A 22,351-nucleotide genomic window follows, 5' to 3' on the forward strand; every position below is an offset into this window, starting at 1 on the left:
ACAGGGTTTCTCTGTGTAGCTGGCTATTCTGGAACTCACTCTATAGACCAGGCTGGCCTTGAACTCACAGAGATATGCCCTCCCTCGCTTCCTGAGTGCTGGGACTAAAGGGATATGCCTCTATGCTCAGCAAGATCTAAAGCTCTTAACTGGCAAAGCCAAGTTCAGTAACTCAAACTAGACATTCCAGCACTTAGCCTCGGTTGGGGCAGGAGACTCAGCAAGACTGGAAGCTGGTGGGAGCTGACAGAAACTGGAACAAATAGGAAACCACAACGTAGGCACCAAGCTGCTCACATTCTTGGTGACAGGCCACTGTGTGGGGTCCCTGGCAGCCACAGAGTTTGCCTTGGAAGTGTGTCATATTTCACAGATCCTTGGGCCTTCCTTGAACCACAAGCTAGGACAGTATGTAGCACACACTCTGAGCGTTCACCCCATCACTGAGCAGCAAGCTAGTCCTGCCCCAAGGCCCATTCTTGTCCAGGAAAGCAGAGAGTAGACCTCTGACAGGCTCTGCCCAGCCCCAAGGAGACCTAAAGTTTGCATATTGCTCAGAAATATGGCTCCTTCCTGCTTAGTACCCTGTTTCCTTCCCCCATGGCCCAGCAGGTCCCCCATGGACTAAGAGGACAAACTGTGGATGGAGCTAAAAGGAATAGATTCAAGTTCCCTGGTTTATTTTTGGTCCCACAAGAAAGGCCCAGCCTACCTCTTTGAGATGGGAACATGTCCCATTCACTCCATGTGGAACAACACAGCAAAGTTGGGTGCATAGCGATGCCTCTCTCAGACCTGGGACCATTCAACCACAATGCCTCAAACGGTGGAACTGGAGGCTGGACCCTGTCCTGGAGTCAGCTAATACAATGCCTTCACCTGCTGCTTAGGAAAAGGCAAGCAGGAAGACATGAGGTTCCTCAGGAACCCAGTGACACTTGGGGGCATGCAGGCGACTCCTCTCAATTTGCTTAAGAGAAGTTGGAGAGGTGAAAGGTTTGACTCAAGCTGCCGGGCAGCCTGGGGTAGCATGTGACTTAGGTCTCCTAATCTGATTCCAGAGTTTCTTTTTATCATCTCTGGAATCTCAGGGTCTTCCTGGATTTCTTTCCTGAAAAATCAACCCACAGAGCCTTGGTCTCCTCTATAATATTGCAGATAACATTTGGGCCAGTGACATCATAACCAGGAATAACAACCAGTCGCTTCCCCAGTGAACTTTTCCATGTTTTCAAAACTCAGAATTAATGCAACGATTTCACAACAATGGAATTATATGTTTTTGAGATCCTCTCTGTACAACGTGCAATTTGGAGAGGAACATTGGTGGGGAGCGGAACAGTTACCCCATTCAGTTAAGGAAGCTGAGCCTGGCTCCAGGGAAAGTTGAGACTTTTCAAATGTTTGTGACAAATTTGCATAAATGTCCTCATTTAAAATAAAGGGAGGGGGTGTGAGCCCAGGCTTCTGAAGACAAGCCTTGCTTCCACACATGTGTCCTGAGTCTCTGCTGTGAGTTAATTGTTTCTCTTCCCAAACTGGCTTCCAAGAGCCTCCAGGCTGTACCAACATTTAAAGAGATAAAGATGCAGGGTTTGGGAGCCAAAATACTTCTGATTAGCCTCAAGGCTCAGATCCAGTTTCAGACCCTAAAGATCCTTGTGCATCTTCCCAGTGGCTTCTGGGTAAGAAAGAGCAAGGTTTGTATCATTCCAGGCGGGACCTGAGATAGTCTACAAGAACATATTTATCTGTGCTGCCTGCCCCTGGATATCAGACTATTGAAACAACAGACCCCTCCAAGAAATTATAATTTCCCCCCAGAAGTCTCATGCTGGGAAGGAAAAGGCTATAGCCCTGGTGCCAGGCAGATAAGGATCCTGTCTCCTACGCAATGATGGATGGGTAGGACCATGCCTTGACCAGAACTGACTAGTTATGTACACTTACGTGCCCTTGAATCTGAACTTCACATCAGTATCTATAAAGATGAATTTGGGGGAGGGAGTCCCTACTAGACATCACTGTTCTGCTCCCCAATGTGATTTTTTGAAAAAATCCCCTTTCTCTGTTTTCAGTATTACTTGTTTCTTTCATTGCTGTATTGAGGACAAGGGGCTGAGCCTAGCTTGTCAGCTGCCGGGGCCCAGGTCCTGCACCCATGCTTCGGCAGCAGGCCCATGATGACTGGCAGGTTGATCTTTTAGTTTGTTCAGCAGTGAGTGAGCTAAACAGAGATGGAAAAGGAGAGGACAAAGCATGTTGCTTGGATCTGTGCAGACCTCGGCTCACATTATTGACAAGGCCTGCTTGTTGGCTTATGTCCCTGTGTAAGTAGGTGACCTGTTCAATGACAGTGACAATACACACCACAGGCAACTGGATGTTAGAGACCATAGGAACCTTGGCTCTGAGGAAAGAGAGGTGACTAAAACCCTTAGAGTCTACACGCCACATATATGCACACACAAACACTACTACAAACAAATGCACACACAGACACACTACTTTCATGCACACACACACACACACACACAGAGGCAGGACTTTCATTTCAAACCCTTAGAGTCTACAAATAGTGATAATATTAGAACTGTGGAGTGGCCCAGTGTGTGGCCTTGGCCCTGGTAGCCCAGACTAGCTAGGCTCAGCTGCCTATACACAATAAAACAATTAGTGCAGGAGATTGAGTCAGTGAGTCCACACCAGGAAGAGAAGCAAATAGAGGGATCCAGTGGCCCCCAAGGCCACCTCTGGGGTCCTGACCACCCCCACCCCCCCCAGGCCACCTCCGGGATGCTGACATTAGGGTTAGTTTAGGTTTTTAACATTTGTTTTATTATTGGCGCACGCACGCGAAAGAGAGAGAGAGAGAGAGAGAGAGAGAGTGTGTGTGTGTGTGTGTGTGTGTGTGTGTGTGTGTGACATATATGGTCAGAAAATAGCTTTCAGGAGTTGGTTCTCTCTTCCCACTCTGTCTTCTGGGGACCAAACTCAAGTTATTAGGCAAGTTCTCTCACCTGCTGAACCATCTCACAAGCCAGAGGTTTAGGTTCAAATAGAGGAAAGAAGGTGCACAGAACCAAGCAGTGCTGTCAAGGCCGGGTCTGGCTCATCACCACCGTCTGGGTCCAGGCCCTCCTGAGAGGTGTTATAACAACTCATCAGAACGGTGGGATCTCTTCCTGGGAGGCCAGTTTCTCCTCTGACTAGTACCTGTTCCTTCTTCCGTAGGGGATTTGCTGGGGAGTTTCCAATTCTTAATACCATCAGCTCAATAGTCTCAAGGCCAAAGGGAGAGACATAAGGGTCTCTTTAAAATATCTTTAGAGAGATGATTCAGCTGGTAAAGTGCCTGCTGTACAGACGTGGGTACCTGATTTCAGCTCCCCAGCACCCACACATAAAAGCTGGCACACATATGGATCTATGACTTTAGCATTAGTGGTAAGAAGAGATGGAAGAGATCTTCAGAGCTTCCTGGCTAGCCAGCCAGAAGGCAAATTCCAAATTCAGTGAAAGACCCTGTCTCAAAAGATTAGCTTAGAGAACAATAATAGAAGATACCTGGTGTCAGCTTCTGGCCTTCACATCCCATACACATACACACGCCACATATATGCACACACAAACACTACTACAAACAAATGCACACACAGACACACTACTTTCATGCACACACACACACAGAGGCAGGACTTTCATTTCTTTTTACTAAAGGTTTAGTTTCACTTTGTATTGTTGGAGGAATCTGTAAACAATAAAAACAAAGCCCTTGCCTTTCCTTCTTTAAAGCTTTTACTCAGTTTGCTCACTCATATGACAGGGAGGGAGAGCAGGTTCGCAGGCACAGTCACTGGCATCTTGCTGGCTTCAGAGGACAATCCCTTTTTTCTCTTTTGAACCTTCAACCCCTGCCCCAGTCCCTGTTTGTTCTTCTAACACCTTTGTAAATATTCCCCTGCACTAAGTTCACTCTCAGAATGGCCGATGATTCCCACCCAGAGCAGTACAGTCACCGAGATGGGAAGCAACTTCGTGACTCAGTCCTTCCTTCTCCTCCATCTTGATTTCTCCCTCACAAACCAGGCATTTTCCTTTCCTTACAGGTCTTTCTTGGGCCCTTCGCAATGCCTTTTCTCCTCGGGTTTGTCTCAATGACTCAACCTGACTCTTCAGCCTTTGACATTAGTGTCAGCTCCTCTGAGAGGCCAGCTCTCATTGTATCTTCTAGATAGGTCTCATGATCTCTTATTCTGCACTACTTAATTTTTAAAATGTTACTTATTTTTATATTTATAAAATGTTACTTATTTTTATATATATATGGCTGTTTGGGCCACATGCAGTGTGTTCGCCACATGCAGTTCCAGTAAAGGGCCAGAAGAGGGCGTCAGATCTCCTGGGTGAGAAGTTACAAATGGTTGTGAGCCACTGTGAGTGCTGAGAATGGAACCTGTGTCCTCTGCCAGAGCAACCAATGCTCTTAACCACTGACCCATCCCTCCAGCCCCATCGTGTTTTCCCTTTATTGCATAATTTTGGTTTGTAGTGCAGTGTTTATCTTTTTGGCTCCCTGTGCTAATTGCTAAGGTCCTAGACAGACCAGAGACAATGACTGCTTCATCTTTCTCTCTAAGGCCTAGAAAGTGCCATATACATGATGGTATCAGGGACACTAATGATACACTGGTGAAAAAGCAAAATTGAGAACGGGAAAATTCTAACCCCCCTCAAAGGTAATCACAATCGTGTCTCTATCACTATTATTGTGCATAGAATATCCCATTGAGAAAGCCCAAATTGTTCCGAATATCAGAAACTTTCTGAATACTTACAGAACTGGGGAAGACCACACTTGTGTAGGGCCATGGTCAAAGTGCAGGAGTGCTCACTGAAGATATTGTATGAGGTTGTGCTCTGGCTGGTTTTGTGTCAACTTGACACAGCTGGAGTTATCACAGAAAAAGGAGTTTCAGGTGAGGAAAAGCCTCCATGAAATAGATACAACTGTAAGGCATTTTCTCAATTAGTGATCAAGGGTGGGAGGGCCCATTGTGGGTGGTGCCATCCTGGGCTGGTGGTCTCAGGTTCTATAAGAAAGCAAGCTGAGCAAGCCAGGGGAATCAGCCAGTACGTAACATCCTTCTATGGCCTCTGCATCAGCTCCTGCTTCCTGACCTGCTTGAGTTCTAATCCTGACTTCTTTTGGTGATGAACAGCAATGTGGAAATGTAAGCTGAATAAACCCTTTCCTCCCCAACTTGCTTCTTGGTCATGACAGTTTGTGCAGGAATAGAAACCCTGACTACAACAGGTTGCCTCCATGATGCATGCATGGGGTACTATTAAAACACAAGGAACTTCGTGTGTAGACTTGGTTCCCTTCCTGACATGTATCAATCAGTTTTCTCATTGCTGTGGCAAAATACCCAATGAATGCAACTTAGGGAGGGAAGTGTTTGCTTTGGGTTACAGTCATCCTCACTGCAGGGGATTCATGATGGCTGGTGTGTGAGGTGGCTGGCTAAGGCCATGGAGACAGGGAACTGAGGAGGTTGGATGGCAGTGCTCAGCTTACTTTCCTCCCTTTGTTTAGGAGCCATCCCGTGGAATAGTGTCACCCACAGGTAAAATGGGTCTTTCTGTTACCTAATCCAGAAACCTCCTCACACACATGCCCAGAGTCTTGTCTCTTAGGTGATTCTAGACTCTGTCATATTGACAGTCAGTATCAGCTACCACACCAAGACATCTTCACTATGTTTGGAAATGGTCCAAAGTCCAAACAATGCAAAATCTGACGCTTTTTTTTTTTTTTTTGGAGTATTTCTTTTAAATCCTTTCCTGGTCTCCTGAGCTCTGTGACCTCTCTAAAATTTGTGATATTGTTTTCCTCCCAGGGAGTTCATTTTTAAGCATATGGGGCTCTGCAGGGCTGAGCCGCGGGTTGCCATGGCGATTCCTGCTGGTGGAGGGTGGAGTAATTGTTCTCAATAGCCAGTTTTCCTGGGTGGGTGGAACTCGTGTCTGTGGTGGCAGAAATGGCAACTTTGGGGTAAGACAGAGCCTTCATATAGTTTAGGTAGGCAAGCAAGAGGGCTACAGATTCCCCCCAGAAGGGTGAGTACCAGGCCTGTGGTCCCCACAACTGCCTGTGTGGCTCTGTAACAAACAAGCAAGATGCCCACACTTTTAGCTAAAGATGAGCAGATATAGCAAGAACACTGAATGGAAACCAGTCACCATCACCAGGGTGGTGTCAGCAAACTCCCTGTCATTTCTATGGCCTCTCTAAACGCTTGCTTTTTGTTTTTGTTTTGTTTTGTTTTGTGCTTTGTATTTATCAAATGCTACTTTGTGGCAGTATTTCTATTGAACCATCTGAGCAGCTCTGTCCTGCAGAAAAAAACAATGAGCACCACTGGAGTGAGGTACTATCACAGGGCACATGCGTTCTTCAAAATCAGCTCGCTGTTTATCTGAAGCTCAATCCGTGGACCTTCCGTGTTTGAACCTATGGTGGTATAAAGGGACTAGGGAGATGGCTGAGTAAAGTAAGTATGCTCGCTGTGCAAACATGAGGACCCTCCTCACACATAAAAAGCCTGACCTTGTGCAAACACCTGCAAGGCCAGCCCAGAGGAGTGGGGGCTGCCCCTCAGCACCTCCAGGTCTCAGGTTCCAGTGGCAACTTCTTTTGCAGAGTGGGGTTTATCCAGCCTGACAGAACTATGTCCATTATTTCGCACTGCTGGGATAAAATAACTGACAGAAGTGGTCAGCGTTTCAGTCTGTCATGGTGGGGAGAGCATGAAGGAGCTCAAGGCCTCAGTCACATGTGAGAGAAGCTACTGACAGACACGGAAAGGCCTGGCTCCACCCTTTAAAGATTTGCCCTAGTGACCTGCCTCTAAGGGGTCCAGAGCACTAAACTAGCAGAGGTAGATAGGGACCGAGTATGCAGAACATGAGCCTATGGGGACACTTGAGATTTAGAGTGTGACTGACAAATGTCCTGACCTAGGAGTCATCACTAACACCACCACCACCATCACACATTGGCTGAGATTGGAAGAGTAGGAACTTGCTTTGTGTACACATACCAAAAAAGATTACAGAGGTGCTCTATTGCTAACTAGTCCATGCTAAAATGTCCTGCTTGCTGCTGAGGATGCCACACTAGCAGATTCAGATGCCTGCCATGGGTCCCTTGTGCCATCTTATGCAAGCCATTCTCTGAGTTCTCCCTATAAGATGAACACCAGGAAGTGGAGAGAGGAAACAAATGTACCATCAGCTTCCAGATGTTAAAAAGAGAATGAAAATCTGTCCGACCGGCTCAAGAGGTTGAGTGGACCAGCACTTCTCATCCGTCTCTCCCAAAGTATTCAATAACTATTTCCCACACACCGTTTTCCTGCTATCTCCATCTTGAATCCAGAGAACCCAAGATTGGACAAGGCAAAATGACCTGGCCAAGTTCTGGACACTTCAGGTAAGAACGTCCTGGACCTGGACGCACACACTTCTCTTGCCAGAGCGCAGTCTTGAGAGGATCGATACCCCACAAAAACTCAGGTGTACCATATGAGCTTCCAAAAGCCTGGGCATCCCTGAGCCATCAGAGGGACCTGCTTTGGCTCTGGACACTACAGAGCTCCTGGAAGCTGGACCATACTTCAGGGGCTCTAATTAGTCAAGCTGAAACAACCCCCCCCCAAAAAAAAAGAGAACCCAAACCAAATTTTAAAAACCCACTAACTCCATCCCTGGAACTAAAGCTTTTGGAAGCTCTTGCTCTATGGAGAGTCAGAGAAAGTGGTGTGGCTGCTGACAGAGAGGGGTTGGGGGAAAGATACAGCACCCTCACCCTGTAACATGTCCCTGATGACCTATTTCTAGTTTAGCTCCACATCCTGATGTTGCCATATCCTTCCAAAATAGCACCCAGAACTCCAGGAACCTAGCTTTTAACAGACAATCCTGCAGGGGACATTTCCTTTTCAAACAATAACAGATCATATAGACTTTTTTATTTTTATTATTTATTTATTTATTTATTGGTTTTCTGAGACAGGGTTTCTCTGTGTAGCCCTGGCTGTCCTAGAACTCACTCCGTAGACCAGGCTGGCCACAAACTCAGAAATCCGCCTGCCTCTGCTTCCCCGGGTGCTGGGATTAAAGGCGTGCGCCACCACTGCCCGGTGATCATATAGATTTTAAAATGCAAACTTAAAATGCAAACTCATGGCAAGGAAAAAGTCACCCTCTATTGGGCCCTGGTTGTCACCCTTAAGCACCTAATGCCATCTATAGGCTTTGTCTAAGTGCTTTTTCTTCTTAAGCAAGACTGATGCTCTTTCATCTAATTTTGCAATCCTCAGATAAAAACCCACATTTGAGGGCTAAAGAGATGACTGCGTGGCTAAGGAGATTGCTGTGACCCAAAGGGGCAGATTCCTGTACAAATGCAGCATGGTCTTGGTAGCCATTACAGGTGGTCAACCTGTAATTGTGCTCTTGAAAAACTAAGGTGGGATTCCCCAGAGCAATCTGGCTAAGGATACTCACAGGACTCTTGAGCTCTGAGTTTGATTGAGAGACCCTGCTTCAGTTAATAAACGGAAGGGTCGATGGAGAGGATTCTAGACAGCAACTCTGGGCCTTCGTATGCACACAAACATGTGTGTATGAGTGTGCATGTGTACGTACAGTTGCTCTCTCACTTGCTCTTGCTCTCTCTCTCTCTCTCTCTCTCTCTCTAAGGAGAAAGGCAGATCATCATCTTCTTCTTCTTCATTGAATCAACTCACCATCACTAAGGAAAGTACTCATGGCAAATGTCCTTCCCTGGGGCACACTCAAACCCAGGCATTCCGCCTCTGGGTCTGCAATAGTTCCTACAAGTCCCCAGTGGCCTGAGGCTCTCCTGCAGATCAGGAAGCCAGAAACAGTGCCTTAAGTGGACACACTTGCCTCAGGAGAGCTCCGGGGCTCCATTCCTACCATCATTACTGCAGCAGCCAACAAAAAACACATAGTGTTAGAATCCTCAGGGCAGCTTATTCCTACCCAACCTGGCAGCTGCTCTGGAGCTAGCATGACCACATCCTCCAGCTTTATTCCAGAGGCCAGCACCGACAACTGTCCATGACACCTTCCAACAGTGACAGCACTCATCTCTGTCACAGGTGTCCCTGAGAGATGTCCTGCATAGCTATGCGAGCAGGCTACTTTTTGTCACGTGGGGCTTGGTGGCAAGTGACTTGAATCTTTGACCATCCATCAGAAGTGTATTGAATCCACACCTATGTCCGGCACTTTGCTGCCAGTCTGGAATGGATAAAAAAAGATTGACAAGAACCCCTTATTCCTCACCGTCCATCTGTCCAGTGCATTGCAGAAGAGAGACAGAAACACCAAGAGGAAGGTTGAGAAAACTGAGTTTCCTGGATGATGTTGACCAGACATTGTAGGACAAGGGATGGGACAGACACCCAAAGACACCTGAGAACCCCACCCTGACCCCAGCAGTGTGCAGCTGGCTGTAGCAGGGGTTGGATCTGGTGATGTGGTGGCTCAGACCATTCAACCATGGAGGCTGATTTTTACCTCTGTAGGGTGACAGTGCTGTGTAAAGTGACCACAGTAGGGTACAAGGGCTTCCCCATTGCTATGGAAAATGCCTCCACCACTTTGGGCTAAACTTTTTTGTGTTATTTTATCAAATCCGTGTTCCACGTGTGATTGAAAAAAAATTTTTTTTTGTTTTTTCAAGACAGGGTTTCTCTGTAGAGCCCTGGCTGTCCTGGAACTCACTTTGTAGGCCAGTCTGGCCTCGAACTCAGAAATCTGCCTGCTTCTGCCTCCCGAGTGCTGGGATTAAAGGCGTGAGCCACCACCGCCCAGCTATTAGTTTGTTTTAATGAACATAAATAAAGTCTTTTTGTTAGTTAGTTTGTTTTGTTTTTAGTAAAGCTTAAAATCTTGGCTCTTACTGTGGTACAAACCCAAAATAAGAACAAAAAAAAAGAAAATATTTTTTATCCTAATGGTTCTCATGGCAGACAGTGCTCCAGGCTCAGGGCTAATTGTGTCTGAGTGATATTACCCCTTACCCTGGGCTACCTCTGCACCAGGTCCCTCATTCTAGCTCCTAACCATCAAACTTACCTGCCTCTTGTTTATCACCTACCTTCCTGTGGATGCTGTTTGTCAGTTTTCTGATGCTATATTAAAAACTGGAGGGGGCTGGAGATATGGCTCCTTGGTTAAGAGCACTGGCTGTTCTTCCAGAGGCCCTGGCTCTCCAGCACCCACATAGCAGCTCACAACTGTCTGTAACTCCAGTTCCAGGGGAGCTGACACCTTCACACAGACATACATGTAGGCAAAACACCAATGAACATAAAATAAAAATAAATTTAAAATATATTTAACAAATAAAAACTTGGGCTGGAGAGAGATGGCTCAGTGGTTAAGAGCACTGACTGCTCTTCCAGGGGTCATGAGTTCAATTCCCAGCAACCACATGGTGTCACAACCATCTGTAATGGGGATCTGATGCCCTCTTCCAGTGGGTCTGAAGACAGTGACAGTGTACTCACATACATGAAATAAATAAAAATAAAAAATTGAAACTTGAGGCTGGCTAATTTTTAAAGAAAAGTGGTTTGTTTAGCTTATGGGTATTGTATCTGGTGAGGACTTTTTTTGCTGTGACATAATTTGACAGAGGGCATCACATAAACAGTTTGCATCTCTTTTTGTCTTCTCACAAGGCCACTAATCACCTTTTAGGGAGCCCACCCTCATGACCTCATCTAACCCCAATCACCTCCAGATACATGAACATGACTTTGGGAGTTAAGTGTCTGGCCTATGAACTCCTCAGGCACTTATGCAAACCACAGCGGTTGCTTTTCATAAATGAGATGCCTTTGAGGGCCTTTAAGATCCAGAGACTTGGGGTCTCATCATGTCAGAGCACTTGCCAAGAAAGCCTGATGATCTGAGTTTGACCCCCAGAGCCTTTGCAAACGTAAAAGGAGAACTGAATCTTCAAAGTTGCCCTCTGACCTCCACATCCCCAGCATAAAATTATAGATGCGTCTCCAGAGGCTTGTCTGAGTACACAGCCCAGTTGATGGCGTGCTTAGCTGGTGCACAAAGCCCTAGGTTTGATTCTCCACCACACAAACCAGGTACGGTAGAGCAGGCCTGTGATCCTAGTGCCGTGCCATTTCAGCAGTTGGAAGGTAGATGTAGGCCATGTATCAGATGTTCAAAGTCATTCTCTGATGGTTTGAGGACAGTTTGAGCCACATGAGACTCTGTCTTAAAAAATAAAATCTAGCACTTTGTCCACTAAGAGCGCAATCAAATATAGACATATATATATACTGCAAGTGTTCTAAAAGTTTGTAACAGTAGTTTGGACAATATCTGAGTAGTCTGGTAATATTTGAGCAGGCACTATGGCTCAGACTGCAGTGGGGGCCCAGCTTCCCTTTGTCTTCTTGCTCTGCCCACCCTAGTTGATTGAAGGATATAGCCCAGAAGTTACAGAGCCCACTTGTTTCAGGTTCAGCCAGTGACTTCTACATAGCTGCAAGGAAGGCTGAAATAGTCTTCAGTCTGAGGCAGGGCTGAAAGTTCCATTACTGTGAAGGAGAGATGGGGCAGACACTGGGGTGCAGGCAGTGTCCTTTCCTAGTTTGCCTTTAGCTATATCTTTCTGGTCCTACAAAAGGCAGATGCTAAGGTGAGGTTAGGCATCCCAGTGATGGACATGAAGTGGGAACCAAAGGATGCTGGAAGAGCCACCAGATCTTTACATCAGGAAAAGGGGAAAGGAGAGAAGGTGGTATGGACATGTCTGTTAGAGCAACATAACTCTGAGTTCTGCACTGCATATGAGGGACAATGTGGGCCTGACAGAGGGGTGGGACTGGAGGTTTTGCTCACCTTGACTGTCCCCCACTAGACCTTGAACACACAAAAGGAAAGATGATCATTGTCCTTGTTTCTCCTGGTTCCTGGGGTCATGACCAACCATGGAGCATAGAGCAATATTTTCCTCACTCACTCATGACAGATGAAAGATCCCTGTATGTACAACATTTTACAAAATAACATTCTTAAATCAAAAGATTAATAGCTGATAAATGTCTCCAAGGAAGATTAACAGGCCAGTTATTTGCTTATTGCTACCTGGGCCAGAACCTCATATGCATGGTCATATCCAGGTTAGACCTTTATAGCAATCCTCCTGTCCTCGTTTGACAAATGTAGCAATGGAAGCTTGATGTGTTTAATGCCTTGGAAAAGGAATTAAATTAGGTCGTGTGGAAATTGTATTTGAAAACAGATATTTTCCAAACAAGACTCTTGCTATTATAGTTCAGACACATTCACACAGATAAACTCTTTTACAGTCTTTGGAGTAGACCATACCCTGCCTCTTCAATGTGAGTGGACGTGTGTGTGTGTGTGTGTGTGTGTGTGTGTGTGTGTGTGTTGTCTAACATGTGTGTGCTGTGTGTTAGCAAGTATAGTATGTTGTGCATGTGTGAGCACATGTCTATGTGTTGTATATGTATGTTGCATGTAGTATGTGTATGTGTATGAGTGTGTATATGGTATGTCCTGTGTGTTATGTGTATAGTATATATAAGAGCACATGTGTGATTTGTGTGGTGTGTGGTGTGTATATGAGATTGTATGATATATCTATGTGTATGGAAGTATACACATGTATATTGAATAAATGGCTGTGTGTGTGGTATACGTGTGTGTGTCTATCTTTGACAGCCACACTCTGAGATATTTTTTGTGCAACTGCTCTGTAAATAGAAGACATTTGTTTGCTCGGGAGTGGCTGCCTGAAGTGTCAGCACCCATAAAAGTAAATATAGGGACAAGTGACCAGCTCAGCTGACAGAAAGCAGAGAAGCCAGGGTGAGGCTTGTCTATTGGGATGCTTTTAAACACAGTGACCTACTAAACATGTACATTCCCAATTAATCTCCTTTTCAAGTAGAACATCATCTCCAGAGTACTAAATCACAGTAAAAAGTCACCCTTCCCTGAGAGTCACTTCTGAGCAGCTGTCCCATGATGAGACCCTCCCTCCTGTTAGTTCCTGTTAGTTCCTGTCAGTTACTGGAGCTTGAGGACACTTGTAGCCCTGACTACCACCTTACCTTGGATCCTCAAAGCCATTGCTAAAGAGTACCTCATGGTGATGCTATTGGTTCCCAACAGGAAAACTGAGTGTAGCAGCTTGAGTGAGATTGGTCCCATCAGCTCATGTGTTTGCCTGCTTAGTCACCGTGGAATAGAACTGTTTGAAAGGATTAGAAGGATTGGGAGGTATGACCTTGTTGAAGAAAGTGTGTCATTGGGGGTGGACTTTGAGGTTTCAAAGGCCAATACCAGGTTCTTCCTCTCTGTCTCAGTCAGTCTGTCTGTCTATCTCTGCCCACAGATCGGAATGTCACTCTAACTCTCAGCTACTTCTCCAGAACCATGCCTTTTAAGCCTGCTGCCATGCTCCCTGCAACAATGATAATGGACTAAACCTCTAAAACTAAGTTTATGCTTTCTTTTATAAGAGTTGCTGTGGTCAGACCATGGAACTAAAACACTGACCAAGACACTAAGGCTGAAAGTAGGCACCAAGGTCAAGAGCAGGCTTAATATTATTTCTAATCCTTTCCAAAGCACCCCATTTATACACGAGGAAACTGAGGCACAATACAACATGGCAAGTTCCCAAGATCATCAGGAAGAAATCATGAACCAAGTTGGGACAAGTTTGATCCTGAATGCCTCTGCTAAGCTTGGCTACAAGGTGACTGCACTCTGGGCATATGTGTGGTATGGGTGTGCTATTTGCATATGGGGTGGGAATGTATAGGTGTGTGTATTAATGGGGTAGGCTTGTGTGGTATGGAGTGTGAGTAGTATATGTCATAGTGTTTGTGTGAGTATAGTAAGTATGTGGTAGGATAGCATATGTATACGAAGTGTTTGTGTGAGCGTGGTGTGTCTGTACTGTGTGTGGTGCATGTTAGGAGTAAACAGTATGTGGTATGTGTAGATTGTGTGTGCATATAATATTGGGGTAAGTAGAGATGTGTGTATGTGTGATATACATATGTCTGGTGCTTATATATATTTGATGTAGGTGTGTAGTACATGGCTATGTAAAGTATATATAGTGAGAGATAGTGAGCATATGTAGATGTGGGTATGTGAGGTGTGTGTACAAATGGCATGTGTGTGATGCTTGGTGTGCATGTACAATGTGTGTGATGTTGGGGCTCTGTGGAAGATGTGGGCTTGTAGGATATATGTATGTGATATGTGTGTGTACATACAATGTATGGGGTGTGTGGAGGCTGTGTGTTACACACTGGTGTGGATATGACCTTGTGCCTTAGAGATAAAGTCTTATAGGTTTGTACCTTCTAGAAATAGCAGTGCTGCAGGGCTGAGCCTGAGGCTGGAAGGGGGCAGGTATTTGGGCTTTGATAGTAGACATGAGCTCACATATAAGCCCTGGCAGATGACCACAGCAAATAGCAGGCACTCAAACGGCTCTGCATCACCCTCCTGGGCAGGACTCCCCGGGAATGCTTACAGAGCTCTAGCTCAGTTTGTTTCTACTTTCTCTTGAGGATCAGAAGAGTCTGAGGGCTGAAGAAGCTTCCATGCATTATGTAGAATACAGCCTTGGCATTTTCCATCCTTGCCCTGTACCCTGGATTAGATAATAGTGTCTCCCTGAAATTCACATCCTTGCCAGAATGTGGCTTTTTTGGAAGACAGGGTCCAAATGATTACGTAATTGGTCAAGACAAGATTACTCTGGATTTGGGTAACCCTGGAAACTGGCTAGGACTAGCTTCCTTTTAAGGAGAGAAGAGGGCTGGGGATGGGGTTTGAGGGGTAGAGAGTGGGAGATGGTTCAGTGAGGAGGGCACTTACCACATAAACATGAGGACCAGAGCACCACTCCTCAAATCCCACATGAAAGCCAGATGGACATGGAGACATGCCTGCAATCCCATAATGTGGGAAATGAAGACAGGGAGTCATTTGAGTAAACTGGCATGCCAGACTATTCACAGTCATTGTGAGCTCCAACTTCAGTGTGAGACACCCTTGGTAGAGAAGGTGGAGAGCCATCCAGGAAGACACTGATGTTAACCTAAGGCTTACACACATGTGCACATGTATCCCCCCAAAATCACACAGAGAGAGAGAGAGAGAGAGAGAGAGAGAGAGAGAGAGAGAGAGAGAGAGAGAGGCAGACAGACAGGGAGAGAGAGAGAGAGAGAGAGGCAGACAGACAGGGAGAGACAGGGAGAGACAGAGAGAGAGAGAGAGAGAGAGAGACTGACTCCTGGAATTTGTCCTCTGTTGTTTCTTTATAGGTACCATGTTGTTTACATAATTTCATATTCTATTTTATCTTAGAACATCCTGGCATGGTCATCCTCCCATTCTGTCAGAACTGTTGGGAACCTCTAAACATTCCTGTGACTTTTAGCCTTCTGGAAACCTGGATTCCTCCATCTGTAAAATGGACCCTTAGCACACACACAGCTGACCAAGCAACTGGTACCATATGATCTCTCTTTGGCCCTTTGGTGAAAAGGCCCAAGAGATTTCAGAGTAATGCAGATGTTGGGTCTCAGAAAGGATCTTGAGCTCTTAACCAATCCTACCGGAGCTAGATGTGGGAGGAACTCAGGGTTCTGCCTTTGAGCATTTCCAAAGGAGCTAGTGGCTGAAGCTATGAAACTACCCATAATAGTGGCTTCCCAAGGTCTCCAGTTGTGCCCTTCGAAGCCCACACTGTCACAGGCTCAGGCTCCAGGCAAGGGTGAAGAAAGGACCCTGGGGAAAACCTGCCAGTCTGAAGCCTGGAGTTCCCAGGTCAGAGTTCCTGCCACAAATAAGGACAGCTGTTGCAATGTCCTTGTGGCTATTTTCCACAGCCACCCTTCAATGGCATGTGTCCTCACAGAACACAGTCCTCAGTGGCAAAGTGTGTACACAAGCAATTTCAGTAGCTGCACAGTCGACAGCTCTCATTCTGCAGCCATGCCCCTTGATCCTGGCCATCTCTTCCATTATGTCCTGGAAGGTGGGAGACTTACTGATCCTACTAAAGGTTCGATCCACACGTGAATATGGGATAATCAAGGAAGACCAATCTTCTATGAAAGTTGTATATTCTCCAAGTAAGTACATGGAACTCAGTGAGATGAACCCAAGCCTATGTGTACAGCCTCTATCAGCCCATTTCACGGATGAGGAAATAGTAGACAAGGAGCTTGCAGTAGCCTCATTTGTTGAAGCAGTGTGAGAGGCAGGCTACATGCCAACCTATACCACTTGCAGTGTGCATTTCTTTTTTTTCTTTTCTTTTTTTACATTTCACTTTTTTTCTTTAAAAGGAGTGAGTTGTGTACAGGGGGGTTAAATGCTTTATAGACAAGAAAAAAAACTGCGCTAGAACCAACTTATTCATCATCATCATCTTCTTATTCTTCCTCCTCTTCTTCCTCATCCTCTTCATCCTCCTCCTCATCTTCCTCTTCCTTCTTTTTCTTGCTCTTTTCAGCCTTGAACACCCCCTTTTTCGCTGCATCAAGTTTTCCTTTAGCTCTGTAAGCAGCAATATTGTCTTAGTCAGGGTTTCTATTCCTGCACAAACATGATAACCAAGAAGCAAGTTGGGGAGGAAAGGGTTTATTCGGCTTACACTTCCATGCTGCTGTTCATCACCAAAGGAAGTCAGGACTGGAACTCAAGCAGGTCAGGAAGCAGGAACTGAGCAGAGGCCACGGAGGGATGTTCTTTACTGGCTTGCTTCCCCTGGCTTGCTCAGCCTGCTCTCTTATAGAACCAAGACTACCAGTCCAGAGATGGTCCCACCCACAAGGGGCCTTTCCCCCTTGATCACTAATTGAGAAAATGCCTTACAGTTGGATCTCATGGAGGCATTTCCTCAACTGAAGGTCCTTTCTCTGTGATAACTCCAGCTGTGTCAAGTTGACACAAAACTAACCAGTACAAATATCCTTCTCGTACTTCTCCTTTAGCTTGGCAGCTTTCTTCTCATAGGGCTGCTTGTCATCTGTTGCAGTGTTGTTCCACATCTCTCCTAGTTTCTTTGCAACATCACCAATGGATAAGCCAGGATGCTCGCCTTTGATTTTGGGGTGGTACTCAGAACAGAACAAGAAGGCCGAAGGAGGCCTCTTGGGTGCATTGGGGTCCTTGAACTTCTTTTTGGTCTCCCCTTTGTGGGGGATGTAGGTTTTCATTTCTCTTTCATAACGAGCCTTGTCAGCCTTTGCCATATCTTCAAATTTCCCCTTTTCTTTAGCAGACATGGTCTTCCACCTCCCTGAGCACTTCTTGGAGAACTCTGAGAAGTTGACAGAAGCATCCGGGTGCTTCTTCTTGTGCTCCTCCCGGCAAGTTTGCATAAAGAATGCATATGAGGACATTTTGCCTCTCGGCTTCTTAGGATCTCCTTTGCCCATGTTTAGTTGATTTTCCTCCACGAGGCACAGAGTCGCCCAGTGCCCGTCCGGCTCACGCTTGCCCTGGCACTGTCTCTATGGAGCTCAATGTGCTGCAATGACTGTGAGAGTGGGAGCCAGTGTGCATTTCTTAAGAAGTCTTTGCTATCTGTGGGCCCATGAGGGGGACAGTCATAGGTTTGAGGAGCTAAGTGGGACTCTTCCATTACTAGGGGTTACCACTGCTCTTATACTGGGGGTGTGCTTAACATTTCCATCAAACTATGATCTAGGCAAGATAAGGAAATGTTTATTATCTGTGTGACCCCAGAGTCCCACACTGGGCCTGACACAAAGTAAATGTTTGATGATCAAGAAAGCAGAACTTAATTTTGAAAAGTGGGGTTAACAGTGGGCCAGGATTCAGACCCAAATCTCTGAGCTCTCATGTCTGTTACCTTCTGCTGCCTTAGCCTTGACTGCTAAGCCTCTAATATTTCCCAAAAAGTTGGGGTGAGCTGAGCCAAGGACTGTCAAGGAGAATTTATTTCTTTGGCTTTGTTTTATTTTGTTTTGTTTGAGACATGGTTTCTCTGTATATCCTTGTCTGTCCTAGAACTCACTTTGTAGACCAGTCTGGACTCGAACTCAAATCCACCTGCCTCTGCCTCTGCCTCTGCCTCTGCCTCTGCCTCTGCCTCTGCCTCTGCCTCTGCCTCTGCCTCTGCCTCTGCCTCTGCCTCTGCCTCTGCCTCTGCCTCTGCCTCTGCCTCTGCCTCTGCCTCTGCCTCTGCCTCTGCCTCTGCCTCTGCCTCTGCCTCTGCCTCCCAAGTGCTAGGATTAAAGACATATACCACCATGCCCAGCTGAGGGGGAGTTCTTAACGTCCTATCTCTGAGTCAACTTTCTATTCCACATTTGATGGTTGCCCTCCATGACAAGAATCTATAACTCTAGTGGGAGACAGGATCCAGTAGGATAGGGATCTCAAGAACCAGAACACTTGGGTGGGGACCATCAACCTTCTAGATCTCCCCTGGAGCCAGTGGTGAAAGCTCAGTGGCAAGGCACATCAATGGGTGGCACTCAGAGACCAGTAAAGATGAGCTCACCAAGGCAGTCCCTCATACCCTGGAGAACAAACCCACAACACAAAACCAAAGTGGCATGCAAGCTGGGTGTGGTGAGTGTTAGCAACCCTGCTGTGGTAAGCAGCTATGACAGAGTACCTTGTTTCCCTGACAACATAGTGGAAACTGGCCTGCACACACCAACCAAGGTTTCCCAGAAAGTCTGAGGTCTACCAGAAGTCCAACCCTCAGAGTGCTCTCCCAGAGGCTGCCCTTCATGTGTCTGCTTCTGAGTGTTAATTCTCTCCTTTGGGAAATGTTTACTGTGCCCCAGTGCCAACTGAAGGTGTGAATAATTTAGTTCTAAAATCAACAAGTATGAATACTAAATAGATCCAGGTCTTGACCTGGGGAGGAAGCTAACTGTGCAAAAATATGCTGCACTGGTAGCACAAGCATGAAGATTAGTGTTTCATTCCCTAGCATCCAGCATCCATGAACAGAGCTGAGTGGGGCAGCAATAGTCCCCATCTCTCTCTCTCTCTCTCTCTCTCTCTCTCTCTCTCTCTCTCTCTCACACACACACACACACACACAGAGAGAGAGAGAGAGAGAGAGAGAGAGAGAGAGTCTGTGGATCAGCTGATGCATACTTAGGGATCAATGTGGGCTATATGCCACTCCCCTGAGCCTCAGACTCCTGATCTGAAGAGTGAGACTCGGAGAATACTTTGTCTGCAACAGGAGAGTGGATGGCACATAGCAGGCATTCAGTGACCCACCTGGTGTTACAACTGCACATCACACACAAGCTAGACCTGGCCAGGTGGATCCCTAAGGGACAGAAGATACGCAAATGAATGGGATGCCCTCCTTCTATGAAGGAGCCTGGGCTGGTTATTGAAGCTGTGAGCAGACATCTTCAGAGCTGTGAGAGAAACAGGCAGAGTGCTAGAGAGCATAGGGGAGGATATGGCTGGGGAGCTAGGGAAGTGTGATGGTTTGTATATGCTTGTCCCGGGACATGGCACCATTAAGAGGTGTGGCCTCGTTGGAGTGGGTGTGGTCTTCTTGGAGTAGGTGTGTTACTGTGGGTGTGGGCTTTAAAACCCTTGTTCTAGCTGCCTGGAATCCTGTCTTCTCCTATTGGCTTTCAGATGAAGATGTAGAACTCTCAGCCCCACCTGCACCATGCCTGCTTGGACACTGCCATGCTCCCACCTTGATGATAATGGACTGAACCTCTGAACCTGTAAGCCAGCCCCAATTAAATGTTGCCCTCATAAGAGTTGCCTTGGTCACAGTGTCTGTTCACAGGAGTAAAACCCTAACTAAGACAGGAAGCTTCTAGAAAGTGTTTCCAAACAGTTAACAAAAGGCAGGAATACAAAACCTGTGGTATTTTCTATCCTTGCCCTGTACTCTGGATTGGATAATAGTGTCTCCCTGAAATTAGAGTGAGTGATTGGGACAAAGGGGTTGTGTTGCGGCCTGCCCGAAGTCCACAACACGAACGGTTCAACTGAGAATGGCAGTTCGATCTGAAAAGAGAGGAATCTAGACGGGGCGGAAGAAAGAATGGAGCTAAGACAACAAACATTCTGATCAAAGCTCAATTTTACTATTTCCAGACACTCAGTTATAAAGGAAGGGGGAGGGAACCCAATATCCCGCCAAGTAACTCAGGGTCCAGTAGCAGGACAAACACGTGTGTGCCTCCAGGCAGCAAAGGCAGGTTCCAGCAGTAGGCGTGGCAGGACGAATGAGCAGGTAGCTCCACCCTTGAGCAAGCAGGTTCCAGGCTGGGGGAAGGGAGGCCACATCTCCTCCCATTAGATAACAAAACAAACAAAAATAAAAAAGGGGCTGGCCTGAGGCAGAAAAATTATTTATGTTCAATAGTTCTGCCTGAGTTCTTAGGGCTAAAGAAAAAACCTGTTTCCGTGGGATTCCCTAACTTTTCTAATGGTAAACTGTATTTGGCTAAGACTGTCTTTATTATCCTAGTAAACCACTAACAGAATAGGCTCTGACTTTATAATGCTAATTAGTGCTGAATAGGTAACTACCTGTTTGCATTTTAAGTAGGGCGTTGGAACCCTGGCTAAGTTTAACTAAACAAATTTAGAATAACACTGAGCTGATAATCCTCCGCAATTTTGGGTGACAGCCAGGGAAACAGGGAGAAGGGGGTAAGACCAGCTCTTTAGTACAAGGCCAGTTGGCTTTTTTATTTGGGTGGGAGGCAGTGAAGGGCTTGCCCTTACGACAGTAAGGTCTCCAACCTCTCTCCCCCCTATTAATTAAGTTTAAATAGGCAATGCTTAACAGAGGTGATCAAATGATTTTTTTTTTCATCCATAGATGAGTGGGCCTTTAACCTTGACTTGGGTGGACATTGACCTGATTCCTCCCGTGAGTGTTATAACAACTCACATCTGTGGCTCTTGGTATCTTTTGGGGAGGGGAGGCAGAGCCTTAAGTATTTTTGGTTTTTAGCTGGAGTCAGATACCAACCTCTTTCAAATCAGGTGTGTCGCACAGGGAACTCAGAAACGGTCAAGCTGGACCTTCCCTTCGCAGTAATCTCCTGCACCAAGCAGTACCCATACTGTATTCATATGATTATGAATCAGTATCACAGTTCTGAGTTATGCGTGAGACTTGTCAACCTCAGATTTAGCAAGGCCTAGACAAGAATTATGTCAGTATTAACACCATGGATTGTGGTTAAAATAGGAGCTGAAAGTCTTTCCTCTTCATCTCTGTTATTCCCAATAGCCTGAGGAACTAAGGACACCTTGCAGTAACAGCAAGGGTGAAAAGCCAGAGGCCAGCTAAGGGACTAAGCCCATCTCTATCAAAATAAGAACTAATCTCTGTAAATATATATGAAATTTCTACTTCCCTAGCTCTCCTGGTAAATCTAAATCTTATCTTAGACTGAAAGCCACATGCTGGGATGTCCTTGGAAGGGAGATTAGCAGTACCACCTGTTTGCTCTTAGGGGCGGAGAACCGGAGAATGTAGATTGACCTGCTTGAGAAAAGGAAGAAATCTAAACAATGAGAGTGTAGCAATGTAAATTTTCTGTTTGGAGAAGTCAAGGTACTTTATTTAGATGCAAATTGTAAAACTAATTGTAAAACTCCGGCCTCCTGTAGGGGAATTGGCTCAGAGGAAAACAGTTTTTTGGGAGCTTCCACTCCCAGCTGAATTCTAAGCACAAGAGGAATTTTAGTCTTTAGAATGATACTTACGAGAAGAGACAGAATCTGTGTTTACCTGACGAATTAATCTCTCTGGTAGCCACCGTGCTTCATCTTCATCTCGTGAAAAAACACAAACCGAGCCTCTTCCCCAGATTAGAACTGGATCCGGACCCTTCCATTAATTAGTCAGGGCGTCCTTCCATTTTACCAATGCATAAGAATTAGAAGTAACTAGGTGCCAGTGGCGTTCCGCTGCAGACTGACCTTTAATGTCAGTTTGCAAAAAGTTTAGGACAAATAAGGTGAAGGCAAGATGAGCCTTTGGTGACCTTGGGGGAAATGCTCTGAATTAACTTTGCTAGGTAATTTAGAATATAGGAATCTCTAATAATTGAACTGAATATTAGACCAGTCTAAGATTGAGTTAGAATGGCTGGTCACACTGAAGAAGAGTGAAAAATCATTATGACTCTATTAAATGACTAATTTTACTAAGTCTGAATATACAGTCTCTGATGTA

The 22,351-nt window shown here is 45.9% G+C and overlaps 1 pseudogene; it reads right to left on the reverse strand.

Annotated features, from left to right (window-relative positions):
• Nucleotides 1–16,541: 16,541 nt before the first annotated feature.
• Nucleotides 16,542–17,585, reverse strand: LOC147001132 (high mobility group protein B1-like; annotated as a pseudogene).
• Nucleotides 17,586–22,351: the final 4,766 nt, after the last annotated feature.

This window comes from Mus caroli, unplaced genomic scaffold, assembly GCF_978045245.1.
Source record: "Mus caroli unplaced genomic scaffold, Mus_caroli_1 scaffold_14, whole genome shotgun sequence".
Lineage (NCBI taxonomy): Eukaryota > Metazoa > Chordata > Mammalia > Rodentia > Muridae > Mus > Mus caroli.